Source organism: Bubalus kerabau, chromosome 1, assembly GCF_029407905.1.
Source record: "Bubalus kerabau isolate K-KA32 ecotype Philippines breed swamp buffalo chromosome 1, PCC_UOA_SB_1v2, whole genome shotgun sequence".
Classification (NCBI taxonomy): Eukaryota; Metazoa; Chordata; class Mammalia; order Artiodactyla; family Bovidae; genus Bubalus; species Bubalus kerabau.
This window is the reverse complement of record NC_073624.1, coordinates 184,584,879-184,599,485: the sequence shown is the minus strand read 5'-3', so window position 1 is coordinate 184,599,485 and position 14,607 is coordinate 184,584,879. Positions and strand designations below refer to the sequence as shown.

The 14,607-nt window shown below is 39.2% G+C and overlaps 1 protein-coding gene across 7 annotated transcripts in view; it reads left to right on the top strand.

Annotated features, from left to right (window-relative positions):
* ELOF1 (elongation factor 1) overlaps positions 1-14,607 on the top strand; it is a 277,100-nt gene that overhangs the window by 201,917 nt on the left and 60,576 nt on the right. The gene's annotated exons all lie outside the window — the stretch shown is intronic.

The following is a 14,607-nucleotide window of genomic DNA, read 5'->3' as shown; positions in this document are numbered from 1 at the left end:
CTCCAATGCATGAAAGGGAAAAGTGAAAGTGAAGTCGCTCAGTCGTGTCCGACTCTTTGCGACCCCATGGTCTTCAGCCTACCAGGCTCCTCCGTCCATGGGATTTTCCAGGCAAGAGTACTGGAGTGGGGTGCCATTGCCTTCTCCAATAGAAGCCCCAGTTCACTGCAATTAGAGAAAGCCCACATAGAGCAGGGAATACCCAGCACAGCCAAAAAAGAAAAAAATGTTTAAAAAATGTAATACATCTATGTATGGAGTGGTATTTGCAGTTCCTATCAACAAGTTAATCTTTTGTTTTTCTCCCACTATGGATACAGTCAACAAAAATAGGAATAGAAGTTTCTATCTGTATACAAAGATTTCTAGAAATTGATGTTATAATAGCAAAAAGGAAAAATAGAGACCTTTTGACTGTTTATCATTAATTGTTGAGGTTGTTTATTCACTAAGTCCTATCTGTGACTTTTTGTGAACCCCTGGACTATAGCCTTCCAAACTCCTCTGTTCATGGGATTTTCCAGACAAGAATACTAGAGTGAACTGCCATGTCTTTCCCAGGGGATCTTCCCAACCCAGGGATCAAACCGAGTTATTTTGCTCCAAAATGTTTGTTGACAAGTCTGTAATGTCTATATCACACAGCCATTCTTTTAAAACGTTAGTATTTTGTACATTTACCCTTCAACTAATTCCTGGTTAATGTTTGATGATTTCAATCACCTTACTCTTTTCTGATCCTTTGACGTAATTAGTCTCTCTACTCCCTTTACCTCCCTAGACTAGGGTTTAACACTTTTATTAATCCACTTTTTGTCTGGAAACTTGTCAGTCACAATCATACACACATCAGTGTGTAGTTACAATAGTGATTACACTATAAATCCTTCACTTAATAGTCTAATACAGATAATTATTTTTAGCACCTTTTCCAAATGCTATTAATACCTTAGAACACTTTCCATTCCATTTTAACTTCCTTGACTCTTCTATTACTGTTGTCATTGTTTTAATGCTACAGATATTTTAATGTCCCTGAGATAAACCTGGGGGCAGGAGGAGAAGGGGACGACAGAGGATGAGATGGCTGGATGGCATCGTTGACTCAATGGACGTGAGTCTCAGTGGACTCTGGGAGTTGGTGATGGACAGGGAGGCCTGGCATGCTGCGATTCATGGGGTCGCAAAGAGAAGTGCTTTATGAAGAAAATGTATTCATAATTATTTTGAAATTATCCTTTCTTTTCTTATTCATGCTTTTTGCATTCCTGGTTTTTAATATAGAATTATCTTACTTTGGACTTAACAACTCACTCTAGTATTTTGTCTAATTCAATGTTGTTCATAACAAAGTGTTTCATATAAGTTTTGGCAGACATCTTTACTTGGGGCAATGTTGATTCTGGGTATAAAACTCTAGTTGGATTTGATTCTTCTTAGCTTATTAAAATGGAGAAGGCGATGGCACCCCACTCCAGTACTCTTGCCTGGAAAATCCCATGGACAGAGGAGCCTGGTAGGCTGCAGTCCATGGGGTCACAAAGAGTCGGACCTGACTGAGCAACTTCACTTTCACTTTTCACTTTCATGCATTGGAGAAGGAAATGGCAACCCACTCGAGTGTTCTTGCCTGGAGAATCCCAGGGACGGGGGAGCCTGGTGGGCTGCCGTCTATGGGGTCTCACAGAGTCAGACACGACTGAAGTGACTTAGCAGCACCAGCAGCTTATTAAAAATGGTGCTCAAGGGATTTCCCTGGTGATCCATTGGTTAAGACTCTGAACTCCCAATGCAGGGGGCACGGGTTCAAGCCCTGGTTGGGAAACCAAGATCCTGCATGCCTCTTGGCCCTATCTGCCCCCCGCAAAAAAGTATAAAAATAGTACTCTCTTGTTATCCATCTTATTTTATTTTTCCTTAGACATCACCATTTAGCCTTTTTCTTGCTTGTTTGGCCTCTGTATTCTCTAAAAGTGCATTACATTAACTTTGGCTTCTAGACCATATTTTAGCTCATTATTTTATCCTGTGTATATACAATATTTGACTCAGGATATTAAGTTATTGCAACCATTGGGTGATGTCTTTTTAAACCATGCTTGTGTATTTTCACTTCTGATATCAATTTCTCCCCACTTTCTCTCTACTCTCCTTTTCATCACATCTCACCTCTCTTCTAACTGTGTTCTGAGTTTTCCAAGATTATTCCCCTTGGATTCTATTGGGATATTTGCTCTTGAACTGTCTTGCTGTTTAGTAATCTGGTCTGTGCTGGGATCAATATATTCTTAGCTACTTAAGTTCTTCATTTCAGCTCTAACATAAACAATATGCAACTTTAAGCTTTGAAAGAAAACAGTTGCTCAATGAGGAGAAAATGGATTCCATTTAGTACAATAAATCTCAAGTAGATAAGGGAAATGTGTAACTTAGATCATATTAAAATATTTTAGGCATCTGTAGTCATCAAAATTCATCTGAAAACTTGAGCAGAGGAAGAAATTTGCATTACACATCTAAGTCAAGTACATCAAACTGAATACTGTAAATATAATAATTCTGTCTGATGAAGCAAAATGCTGAAAAAACATTGGAAAATGGGTCAAACTGTAGAACAGACATGCCATAAGAAAGGATAAGTTAATACTTGGTGTGTGTCTTCTCTTAGAACTGTCAGTCTTGTGAAATCTCAATGTAGGTCAAGAATAATGAATCAGATTTCAAATTCAACTTCTGACTTAACAAGGCTTGTAATCATAAGACACCAGTTTTCAAGGCTCAGAATGAAGAAAACGATATAATGTTTTGTGATGTGGATGACATTTTGAAATATTTCTTTTTGTTTCTTTAAGGACAAATATTATCAAAACCAGTGTTCTCTTTCAATTTACTTTCTTTAGTATGCTTTCTACAAAATTTAAAATTACATAGGTCATATTGTCATTTTTTATTTGTGTTGGCTGGATAGAGCTACGTTTGGTGGTCACTTTTTGTGTGTCCACTTGATCGGACTAACGGATACCAGGATAGCTGGTTAAGCTTTATTCCTGGGTGTGTTCTTGAGAGTATTTCTGGAAGAGATTAGCATTTGATTCTAATGCTGAGTAAAATACTGAGTAAAAGACACCCAACCTCATCATTGTGGGTGTTATCTAATCTCCTGAGGACCAAAAGAAATGGAACAAAAAGATGAAGGAAGGGTGATTCATACCCCCTCTTCTTGAGCTCAATGCCCATCTTTTCCTGCCCTTGGACCTCAGAGCTCCTGGTTCTCAGGCTTTCACACTTGGACTCAATTATGCCACCAGATTTTCTGCTTCTTCAGCTTGGAGATGATCATTCATGGGACTTCTCCATCTCAAACCTATAAGACAATTCCTATAATAAATTTCCAGATACATATGAAAAGTTAAGGTTGACTCAGGTTTTTTAAATATTTATTTTATTTATTTGGCTGCTCCAGGTCTTAGTTGTATCATGTGGGCTCTTCAGTTGTGACACGTGTGATCTGGTTCCCTGACTAGGGATCAAACCCAGGCCCCTTGCATTGTGAACACAGAGTCTTAGTCACTGGGAAGTAAGTCCCTAATCCAGGTTTGTATTTCAGCTAGATAATTGTGTCTAGATCTCATGACTACATAACAAGGAGAAAGGATTTGGAATCTTAAGCTATAGTGGCTAATTTATTGTGTGAATTATTGATTGAAGGAATCAGGTTATCTTTCAAACTTCACTATAATTGAGGTTTTGACCATTGACACTGCAAGGGATCATGCCGGGAGCCGGCGAGAGACATTCCACTCGTGACAAAGGTCATGAGGAAGGAGGCTCGGCATACGCAAAGGCGGGATCGAGCCTCGGGAGTGCCCCCGGATATTCTCGAGCATCTACCCCCAAAAACCAGAGTCTGCCTACTTTATTGCTTTGTGCTCTCACCTCTGACTTTACTGGGGGCTGTCCCCCACCACCATCTCACTCTCTCTGTCAAAGAGTTAACTTACAGCTCCAATTAATAAAGTTCCTGGGCAATTAGGAGTGTTTAAATTCAAACCCCTCAGATGGCTCTCTAACTCGCCTGACAAGTTTACCCGGACTCCTACAGCTATGCATACGATTGTTTACAGTCTCCCAGCCTTGAGAGGCACGGGAAGCTTAAGATAGTCAAATAGCTTAGAGCCTCTCAGAGAGTTAGAAACTGTCAGAATAAAACTAGTAAAAGATTTCATTGATGAGCCAATGTTTGTTGCCAAGTTTCCACATCCCCTGAATTGTATCCTTGACTGTGTATTAATTAATATAGTTGGTATGTAGAAAAAATAAGTAGTGGCCTTGGTGTTAGTAACTTTAGACCCTTAAGGTAATAAATTCTTTCCTTTGTAAACCCATTACACATCCGCCCTATAGGAATGCAATTTTATCTTCGAAAGATGGCGCCAAACCTTAAAATAATTACTCTTAGAGAAAATAAGTCTTACGGTTGATAAGTCTTTGTCAAGAGTCATAAAATGTTATTAGGCCTTCTGGCCAGAAGATGATGTAAATCACCTAAACCATTTGTATACGATAAATTTGCAGGAAAGAAACCCTGGTTTTTGATAAGCATCAAAGACTGCTGACTTTGCATCCCCTATTATCCTCTATGTGTAACTTAGGGTAAAGCCCCTGTTGAAAATAAAGCTATGGGCCTTGCTCACCAACACTTGGTCTCCCCATGTCATTCTTCCCCTCAATTTCCAGCTGAGTGTCCATCTGGAGCGTGGATATCCTCTGCGACCATTTATTTGCCTGGGCTTCTAAGACCCACTCTAGAACGTGTCTGAGGTGGGGCACCTTCCGCTATTTGAGAGGGCGCCTGCGGCCTCCGTGGTCAGAGCTAACCTGGTGTCACGGCTTCTATTGATTTTCCGCGTAAACCAAGCCACTCAGCTTCTTTTCTCCACTGAATTTTCCTACTGAGCTATCCTCTTTTTATTACTCTTTATATCTCTAATTAACATTTGAATAGTTGCCTAGGCCGTCTCTCCTTCGAATACCCTGGATCAGCCGGGGCTGGACCTCGGCAGGATCATTTACCTTTACCCTCTGCATCTCACAGCCCATTCCAGAAAAGTCATAGTTGGGCTTAGAGGTACATGTTTTCTTTGGGGTTTAGGGCAAGAAACACTCATATGTGGTGGTGTAGCCATTCACCAGAAGACAATACAATGTCTTCACTGCAGTTTTAAAATTTAACTATTATCTGACAATTGCACAAATCTGCTCATTTCTTGGAGAAGGAAATGGCAACCCACTTGAGCATTCTTGCCTGGAGAATCCCATGGACAGAGGAGCCTGGTAGGCTACAGTCCACGGGGTCACAAAGAGTTGGACACAACTGAGCAACTTCACTGTCACTCATTTCTTACTGTCTATGCATAGAGGCATTCAAAATATATTATACTATCTTCATTTTTTAAATTAATTTACTTATTTTAATTGGAGGCTAATTACTTTACAATATTGTAGTTGTTTTTGCCATACACTGACATGAATCACCCATGGGTGTACATATGTCCCCCATCTTGAATCCCCCTCCCACCTCCCTCCCCATCACATCCCTCAGGGTCATCTCAGTGCACCAGCCCTAAACACCCTGTCTCATGCATTGAAGCTTGACTGGTCATCTATTTCACATATGATAATATACATGTTTCAATGCTATTCTCTCATCATCCCACCCTCGCCTTCTCCCACAGAGTCCAAAAGTCTGTTCTTTACATCTGTGTCTCTTCTGTCCCACATATAGGGTCATCATTACCATCTTTCTGAATTCCATATATATGCATTAATATGCTGTATTGATGTTTTTCTTTCTGACTTACTTCACTCTGTATAAAAGGCTCCAGTTTCATCCACCTCATTAGAACTGATTCAAATGCATTCTTTTTCATAGCTGAGTAATATTCCATTGTGTATATGTACCACAGCTTTCCTATCCATTCCTCTGCCGATGGACATCTAAGTTGCTACCATGTCCTGGCTATTGTAAACAATGCTGCAATGAACATTAGGGTACACATATCTTTTTCAATTCTGGTTTCCCTGGTGTGTTTGCCCAGCAGTGGGATTGCTGTGTCATATGGCAGTTCTATTTCCAGTTTTTTAAAGAATCTCCACACTGTTCTCCATAATGGCCATACTAGTTTGCATTCCCACCAACAGTGTAAGAGGGTTCCCTTTTCTATTTTCTGGTTTGTGTATTTTATTTATCTTCTTAAAAAAACAGCTTTTAGTTTTCTTGATTTTTGTTATAGTCTCCTTTGTTTCTTTTTCATTTATTTCTGCCCTAATTTTTTATGATTTCTGTCCTTCTACTAACCCTGGGGTTCTTCATTTCTTCTTTCGCTAGTTGCTTTAGGTGTAAAGTTAGGTTATTAATTTGGTTTTTCTCTTGTTTCTTGAGGTAAGCATGTATTGCTATGAATCTTCCCCTTTAGCACTGCTTTTATTGAATCCCATAGGTTTTGGGTTGTTGTGTTTTCATTTTCATTCGTTTCTATGCATGTTTTTATTTCTTTTTTTTTTTTTTCTGTGATTTGTTGGCTATTCAGAAGTGTGTTATTTAGCCTCCATATGTTTGCATTTTTAATAGTTTTTTTTTTCCTGTAGTTGACATCTAATCTTACCACATTGTGATTAGAAAAGGTGCTTGAAATGATTCCAGTTTTTTTGAATTTACCAAGACTAGATTTATGACCCAGGATGTGATCTTTCCTGGAGAAGGTTCCATGTGCACTTGAGAAAAAGGTGAAATTCATTGTTTTGGGGTCAAATGTCCTATAGATATCAATTAGGTCTAATTGGTCTATTGTATCATTTAAAATTTGTGTTTCCTTGCTAATTTTTTGTTTAGTTGATCTATCCATAGGTGTGAGTGGGATATTAAAGTCCCCCACTGTTATCATGTTACTGGGTTAATTTCCCCTTTCATACTTGTTAGCATTTGGCTTACATATTGTGGTGCCCCTATGTTGGGTGCATATATATTTATAATTGTTATATCTTCTTCTTGGATTGATCCTTTGATCATTATGTAGTGTCCTTCTTTGTCTCTTTTCACAGTCTTTATTTCAAAGTCTATTTTTTCTGATATGAGTATAGATACTCCTGCTTTCTTTTGGTCTCCATTTGGGTGAAATATCATTTTCCAGCCCTTCATTCTCAGTCTGTATGTGTCCCTTGGTTTGCAGTGGGTCTTTTGTAGACAGCATATATAGGGGTCTTGTTTTTGTATCCATTCGGACAGTCTTTGTCTTTTGGTTGGGAACATTCAGTCCATTTACATTTAAGGTAATTGTTGATAAGTATGATCCCATTGCCATTTACTTTGTTGTTTTGGGCTCGAGATTATACACCTTTTCTGTGTTTCCTGTCTAGAGAAGATCCTATACCATTTGTTGAAGAGCTGGTTTGGTGGTGCTGAATTCTCTCAGCTTTTGCTTGTCTGTAAAGCTTTCGATTTCTCTTTCATATTTGAATGAGATCCTTGCTGGGGTATAATAATCTGGGTTGTAGGTTTTTCTCTTTCATCACCTTAAGTGATGACAAAAATGTCCTGCCATTCCCTTCTGGCATGAAGAGTTTCTACTGAAAGACCAGCTGTTACCTTTATGAGAATCCTCTTGTGTGTTATTTGTTGCCTTTCCCTTGCTGCTTTTAATATTTGCTCTTTGTGTTTGATTTTCATTAATTTGATTAATATGTCTTCGAGTGTTTCGCCTTGGGTTTATCCTGTTTTGGACTCTCTAGATTTCTTGGACTTGAGTGGCTATTTCCTTCCCCATTTTAGGGAAGTTTTCAACTATTATCTCCTCAAGTATTTTCTCATGGCCTTTCTTTTTGTCTTCTTCTTCTGGGACTCCTATGATTCAAATGTTGGGGCGTTTGATATTGTCCCAGAGGTCTCTGAGGTTGTCCTCATTTCTTTTAATTCTTTTTCTTTTTTGCTCTTTGCTTCATTTATTTCCACCATTCTGTCTTCCACCTCACTTAATCTATCTTCTGCCTTAGTTATTCTACTGTTTGATCTCAGTTATTGCATTATTCATTATTGACGACCCTTTTAAAATTCTTCTAGGTCCTTGTTTAACATTTCTTGCATTTTCTCAATCCTTGTCTCTAATCTATTTATCTGTAACTCCGTTTTGTTTTCTGATTTTGGATCATCTTTACTATCATTATTCTGAATTCTTTTTCAGGTAGACTCCCTATCTCCTCCTCTTTTGTTTGGTTTGGTGGGCATTTATCATGTTCCTTTACCTGCTGAATATTTCTCTGCCTTTTCATCTTGTTTAGATTGCTCTGTTTGGGGTGGCTTTTCTGTATGCTGAAAGTCTGTGGTTCCTCTTTATTGTGGAAGTTGCTCCCTGTGGGTGGGGTTGGACTAGTGGCTTGTCAAGGTTTCCTGTTTAGGGAAGCTTGCATCAGTGTTGTGGTGGGTGGAGCTGGATCTCTTCTCTCTGGAGTGCAATGAAGTGTCCAGTAGTGAGTTTTGAGATGTCTATGGGTTTGGTGTGACTTTGGGCAGCCTGTATTTTAATGCTCAGGGATATGTTCCTGTGTTGCTGGAGAATTACCTTGTATGTCTTGCTCGGCAACTTGTTAGCTCTTGGGTGGAGTTTGGTTTCAGTGTAGGTATGGAGGCTTTGGATGAGCTCTTGTTGATTAATGTTCCCTGGAGTCAGGAGTTTTCTGGTGTTCTCAAGTTTTGGATTTAAGTCTCCTGCCTCTGGCTTTCAGTCTTATTCTTACAGTAGCCTCAAGGCTTCTGCATCCATACAGCACTGATGACAAAACATCTAGGTTAATGGTGAAAAGATTCTCCACCGTGAGGAACACCCAGAGAGGTTCACAGAGTTATATGGAGAACAGAAGAGGGAGGAGGGTGATAGAGGTGACCAGGAGGAGAAAGGGGGAAATCAAAAGGGGAGAGACCAATGTAGCTAGTAATCAACTCCCTATGTGCTCTCCACAGTCTGGAACACCCAGAGAGGTTCGCAGAGTTACATAGAGAAGATAAAAGGGAGGAAGGAGATAGAGGTGACAGGAGGAGAAGAGGGGCAGTCAAAAGGGGAGAGACCAATCTAGCCAATAAAAAGTTCCCTAAGTGTTCTCCACAGCCCGGCACACCCAGAGAGATTCACAAAGTTAAGTAGAGAAGAGAAGGGGGAGGGAGGAGATAGAGGTGACCTGGGGGAGAAAAGGGAGAGTCAAAAGGTGAAATAGCAATCAAGGCAGTAATCACACCACTAAGTAAAAATGGGTACTGAAGATTAGATTCTTAACGGTACAAAATTGATAACAAATATCAAAGAGCAAAGATTAAAAATCTAGAGGTTGTTAATGCTTTCACTTCAGTCGTGTCCGACTCTTTGCGACTCCATAGACGGCAGCCCACCAGGCTCTGTCGTCCCTGGGATTCTCCAGGCAAGAATACTGGAGTGGGTTGCCATTTTCTTCTCCAATGCATGAAAGTGAAAAGTGAAAGTGAAGTCGCTCAGTAGTACCCGACTCTTAGCGACCCAATGGACTGTAGCCCACCAGGCTCCTCTGTCCATGGGGTTTTCCAGGCAAGAGTACTGGAGTGGGGTGCCATTGCCTTTTCCAGCCTTTCCTAGGACTGGCAATAAATCCCTGAATTTCCAGATCTTTCCTCACATTCCCAAATGCCATCTTCCCCTCTACAGTTCATAGTATCATTTTTACGTATTTTTCTTCTTGGTACATTTCAAAATGATGTGGTATTTTAATTGTTTATTATTTATCCACAGAGCCATGGATGGCTCTTTTCAAAGATTTGTTTTTATGGCTATTTACTTGAGAGGGAAAAAAAAAAAAAAAAAAACAACCACCTGGAATACGCTGTGAAATCTTTGAAACTGAAATCTTTGTGCCTCTCCTCTCAAAATCTGTCTTGCTCACAGACATGAGGACTTTTGGCTCAAGGATCCTTTTGAATAACTTTCCTAGGTGATCTGCCTTTTCAGCACTGCCTCTGTTCCTGAGTTTCTCACTTTGAAAAGATGTATTCACTTATTTGAGACTCAGTTTTTCAATAAATCTGAATTTTATTTACTCAATAGACCTGGGGAGACAGTGTAAAGCTTTTCCAAAGAGGCAAAAAAAAAAAAGGTGAATCTCAGAAAAAAGAATCTCATTATTACATTCTACATGCCAAATTTTTGTTTAATATTTTTTAAACTCTGAGTGGATGTTGTTATAGTCTGAGGTCTTTTGGGTGATTTCAAATGGCATATCAGGACTTAGACTTGCAGTATCTAAGAGTGCTCCCCGTGATCGTTTACAGTTCGGTTTCTTTTTTTGGAAATAAGTGACCTCTTCATTTTCTGATAGGAATAGATATTTTGGAGTTTGCCTGTTGAACAAATAAAATTGCATCACGATTTTCTACCTTCCTTACACATAAACACTGGGTTGAGTGCTTTTGCTGGATTTCTTGTGAAGTATCATTTTGTCAATTCAATGATAATTCAAAGTATTGTGACTGTAGAGCAGAGCCTGAGGACAGTGACTCCAAACTAAAGCTCCCCGCTCTTTGAAGCAGAGCAGACAGTGGGGTTTTCTTTGGCATAGATGTCTTTACATGTTATGTTTGAGTTCTGCATCTATGATGTAAGTGCACTTAGAGTGTATTTTGCATATTGAAAAAGTCTGTGGTCAGGAGTTCTGTCTCCTGGACAAAGAGCCTATGAATTGGGGAGTTATTTTGAGTCTGATCTTAAACTGAATCTTCCTTGAGAGTCTCCTCAAGGAGGTAAGGAGGAGGTAAGGAGTGTTCACTCCAGTGATGGCTCAGGTGTCCCTATCCTCCTTCACAGGGACTGACCCACCTTAGGGATTATATCTCAACCTGGGGCGGGACTTCCCAGGTGGCACAGTGGTAAAGAATCCTCCTGCCAATGCAAGAGATGCAGAGACACAGGTTCAATCCCTGGGGTCAGGAACATCCCTGAAGAAGGAAATGGTAACCTCTGTTATTCTTGCCTGGGAAATCCCATGGACAGAAGAGCTTGGCAGGCTACAGTCTATGGAGTTGCAAAGGGTCAGACACAACTTTAGCGAGCAAACAACAAGTAAATGTCCAGTGATATCTATTTTTATTTTTTATTAATTTGTACTGGAGTGTAGTTGCTTTACAATGTTCTTAGTTTCTACTGTATAGCAAAGTGTATGCATATATCCCCTCTTTTTCAGATTCTCTTCCCATTTAGGTCACCACAGAGCACTGAGTAGAGTTCCCTGTGCTGTACAGTAGATTCTCATTAGTTATCTATTTTATACATCATATCAATAGTGTATATGTCAATCCCAACCCATCCCATCCTGCCAGCCTGCTTGGTATCCATTCGTTTTCTCTCTATGTCTGTGTCTCTATTCTGCTTTGAAATGACATTTGATATTTGTTTTATTTGCAATTTCCTAATGACATTTGATGTTGAGTGTCTATTCGTATGCTTATTTAACATCTGTATATCTTTTTTGGTGATGTGTGTTCAACTCTTTGGCCCGTTTTTTTAGCCATGTTTGGGACTTTATTTTTTCCCCCAAGGATTCTTGCCTTATTTTCAATTTTGCCATTTTTAACTGGATTGTTTATCATCTTACTGTTGTATTTTAAAAGTTCTTTGGACATTTTGGATATCAGTCCCTTGTCAGATATGCAGTAGGAAATGGCAACCCACTATAGTATTCTTGCAAGGAAAATTCCATTCTCAGAGGAGTCTGGGGGGCTACAGTCCATGGGGTTACAAAAGTCGGACATAACTGAGCAAAAAAAAAAATCTGTTCTGCAAAGATTTTTTTCGCAATCTGTGACTGTCTTTATATTCTCTTACCATTGTCTTTTATAGAACAAGGGATATTAATGAAATGAAGCTTATTTTTTTCTTTCTTGGATCCTGCTTTTGGTGTTGTATCTTAAAATTCATCAATTAACACAAGATCCCCTGGATTTTTTTCCTGTTATCTTTTAGAATTTTTTTACTTTTGCATTTTACATTTAGAACTATGGTCTACTTTAAGTTTTCTGTAAGTTCTGTGTGTAGATTCACTTACTTGTTTTTGCATGTGAATATCCACTATTTATAGCACTATTTGTTGAAAAGTCTTTCTTTTCTCCATTGAATTGCCTTTTAGTCCTTTATCAAAGGTCTGCTGGTGCTGCTGCTAAGTCGCTTCAGTCATGTCTGACTCTGTGTGACCCCATAGACGGCAGCCCACCAGGCTCTCCCATCCCTGGGATTCTCCAGGCAAGAACACTGGAGTGGGTTGCCATTTCCTTCTCCAATGCATGAAAGTGAAAGTGAAGTTGCTCAGTCGTGTCCGACTCCTAGCGACCCCATGGACTGCAGCCTACCAGGCTCCTCCATCCATGGGATTTTCCAGGCAAGAGTACTGGAGTGGGGTGCCATTGCCTTCTCCTATCAAAGGTCAGATAACTATATTTCTCTGGATCTATAAAAAAACAGTTGACTTCTGTATCCTCAGTCTTTCCATACTCTCTTATTAATTTGCTCGAGTGATTTCTGGTGTTATGGATCCTTTCAGATATTTTACATAGAAAATCATGGCATACACAACAGAGTCAGTTTCACTTCTCCCTTCCTAATCTGTATATATTTTATTTCCATGTCTTATTGCATGACCTGGGCCTTCCAGTATAGTGTGGAACAAGAGTGGTGAGAGGACACTTTACCTAGTGTCTTAGTATCTTAACAACAACAAAAAAAGCCTCTTGTTTCTCACCAGTAAGTGTGATGTTGCCTACAGGTTTCATGCAAATGTTCTATCTTAAGAGGCAGAACTCCCCTCTATTCCTAGTGCATTATCATAAATGGATGTTAGGTTTTATCAAATGCTCTTGTCTTACATTCCTTTCATCCCTAATTTTAATAATATCTGTCTTCTCTCTCTTCTCATTTAGCCTGCCTAGACCTTTATCAATTTTACTGATTATTTCAAATCACCAGCTTTTGATTTTTTGATAGTCTATATTCCTGCAATTTTTATGTCTTCCCTAGTTTGGGGGGGTGGTCATTTTATTTTAATGTTATTGTGATATAACTGACATATAACATTATTTTTAAATGTACAACATGATTTGATATTTGTATAGATTATGAAGTATTACAATAAGTCTAGTTAATTAACTAGACTAATATTATCACACATGGTTACAGTTTTTCTTATGATGAAAAAAGTTTAATTTCCTCTTTTAGCAACTTTCCAATATGCAATAAAGTATTATTAACTATAGTCACACTGCTACATATTATATCCCCTGACTTATTTTATAACTGAAAGTTTATAACTTTTGATCTGCCTTCACCTATTTCACCCACCCCTTGACAACCCTCTCTTCACTTACCATCTCTGGCAACTACCAATCTGTTCTCCATATCTGTGAACTTGGGGTTTTCTTTTTTCTTTTGCATTCTTTGAAGGAAAGCCCTGTAAATCCTTTGTGTTATTATATAATCATGGACAGATTCACCAGCAGACCTCTGTAGACTTGAGTGAACTCCTGTGCAATATGGAGCTCTTAACATATATGGAGCTCTTAACATGTTCCTCAAGGTTAGCAAGGGCTTTGACTGAAAAGAGATCTTTCAGTACTTTATCATTTCGTTCTGTGTGCTAAAAACTGGTGAGAAGCAGTCCTGAGGCTCATTGTATATAGAATTTGTGGAGGTCTAAGTTGTTAATGTCTTTTTAGCATGTAATATCATGGCAAGTTTTCTGAACCCTAAGTTCTAAACAACTTCTTAGCTCCACGAATGGGAGAGAGAGAGAATGGAAAAACAGTCTGCAATAAAAGTTACACAAACTGAAAGTACAAGAATATTTTAATCTGGCCAGGTGCACCTGGCTAATTCAGGCCAATATGGCTGAGAGAGTCATTTCCTAGGCAGGTTGATAAGAAGTCTAGGGGTCCCAAAGGAGAGAGGAGTCTGGAATTCTCAAGGAGGAAGAAAGGACAAACTTTTTTTCCCTCTACATTCCTTAGGATTATATAACAATAATGTATCCTGCCTGGGGACAGTCTCTGGATTAAACCTTCTGGCTAATCCTGTTATCTTAAAATGTAAATTATGGGAGTAGGTCTGGTCTTTACAAGGATTATATAATAATAATGTATCCTGCCTGAGGACAGTCTCTGTATTAAACCTTCTGACTATCCTGTTATCTTAAAATGTAAATTATGGGAGTAGGTCTGGTGAGGTCTTTACAACCTCCAGACATGGTTTTGATTCATTGGAGAGAATATAACTCCATTGCTAACACTAGCAAGCGGGTACTCTTTCTACCCTCTTTTGATGTCTATGTCAGAAGTTTTCTCTATCTCCTTTATACTTTAATAAAATTTTATTACACAAAAGCTCTGAGCGATCAAGCCTCGTCTCTGGCCCTGGATTGAATTCTTCTCCTCCGGAGGCCAAGGATCCTGGCATCTTTGCGTGGTTCAACAACAACATTTCATGGCTAAATGGTCCTCATTACAAGTTGTCTTTCCACAGGCCTCCTGGACTGTCATGTTTGGTGATGGGA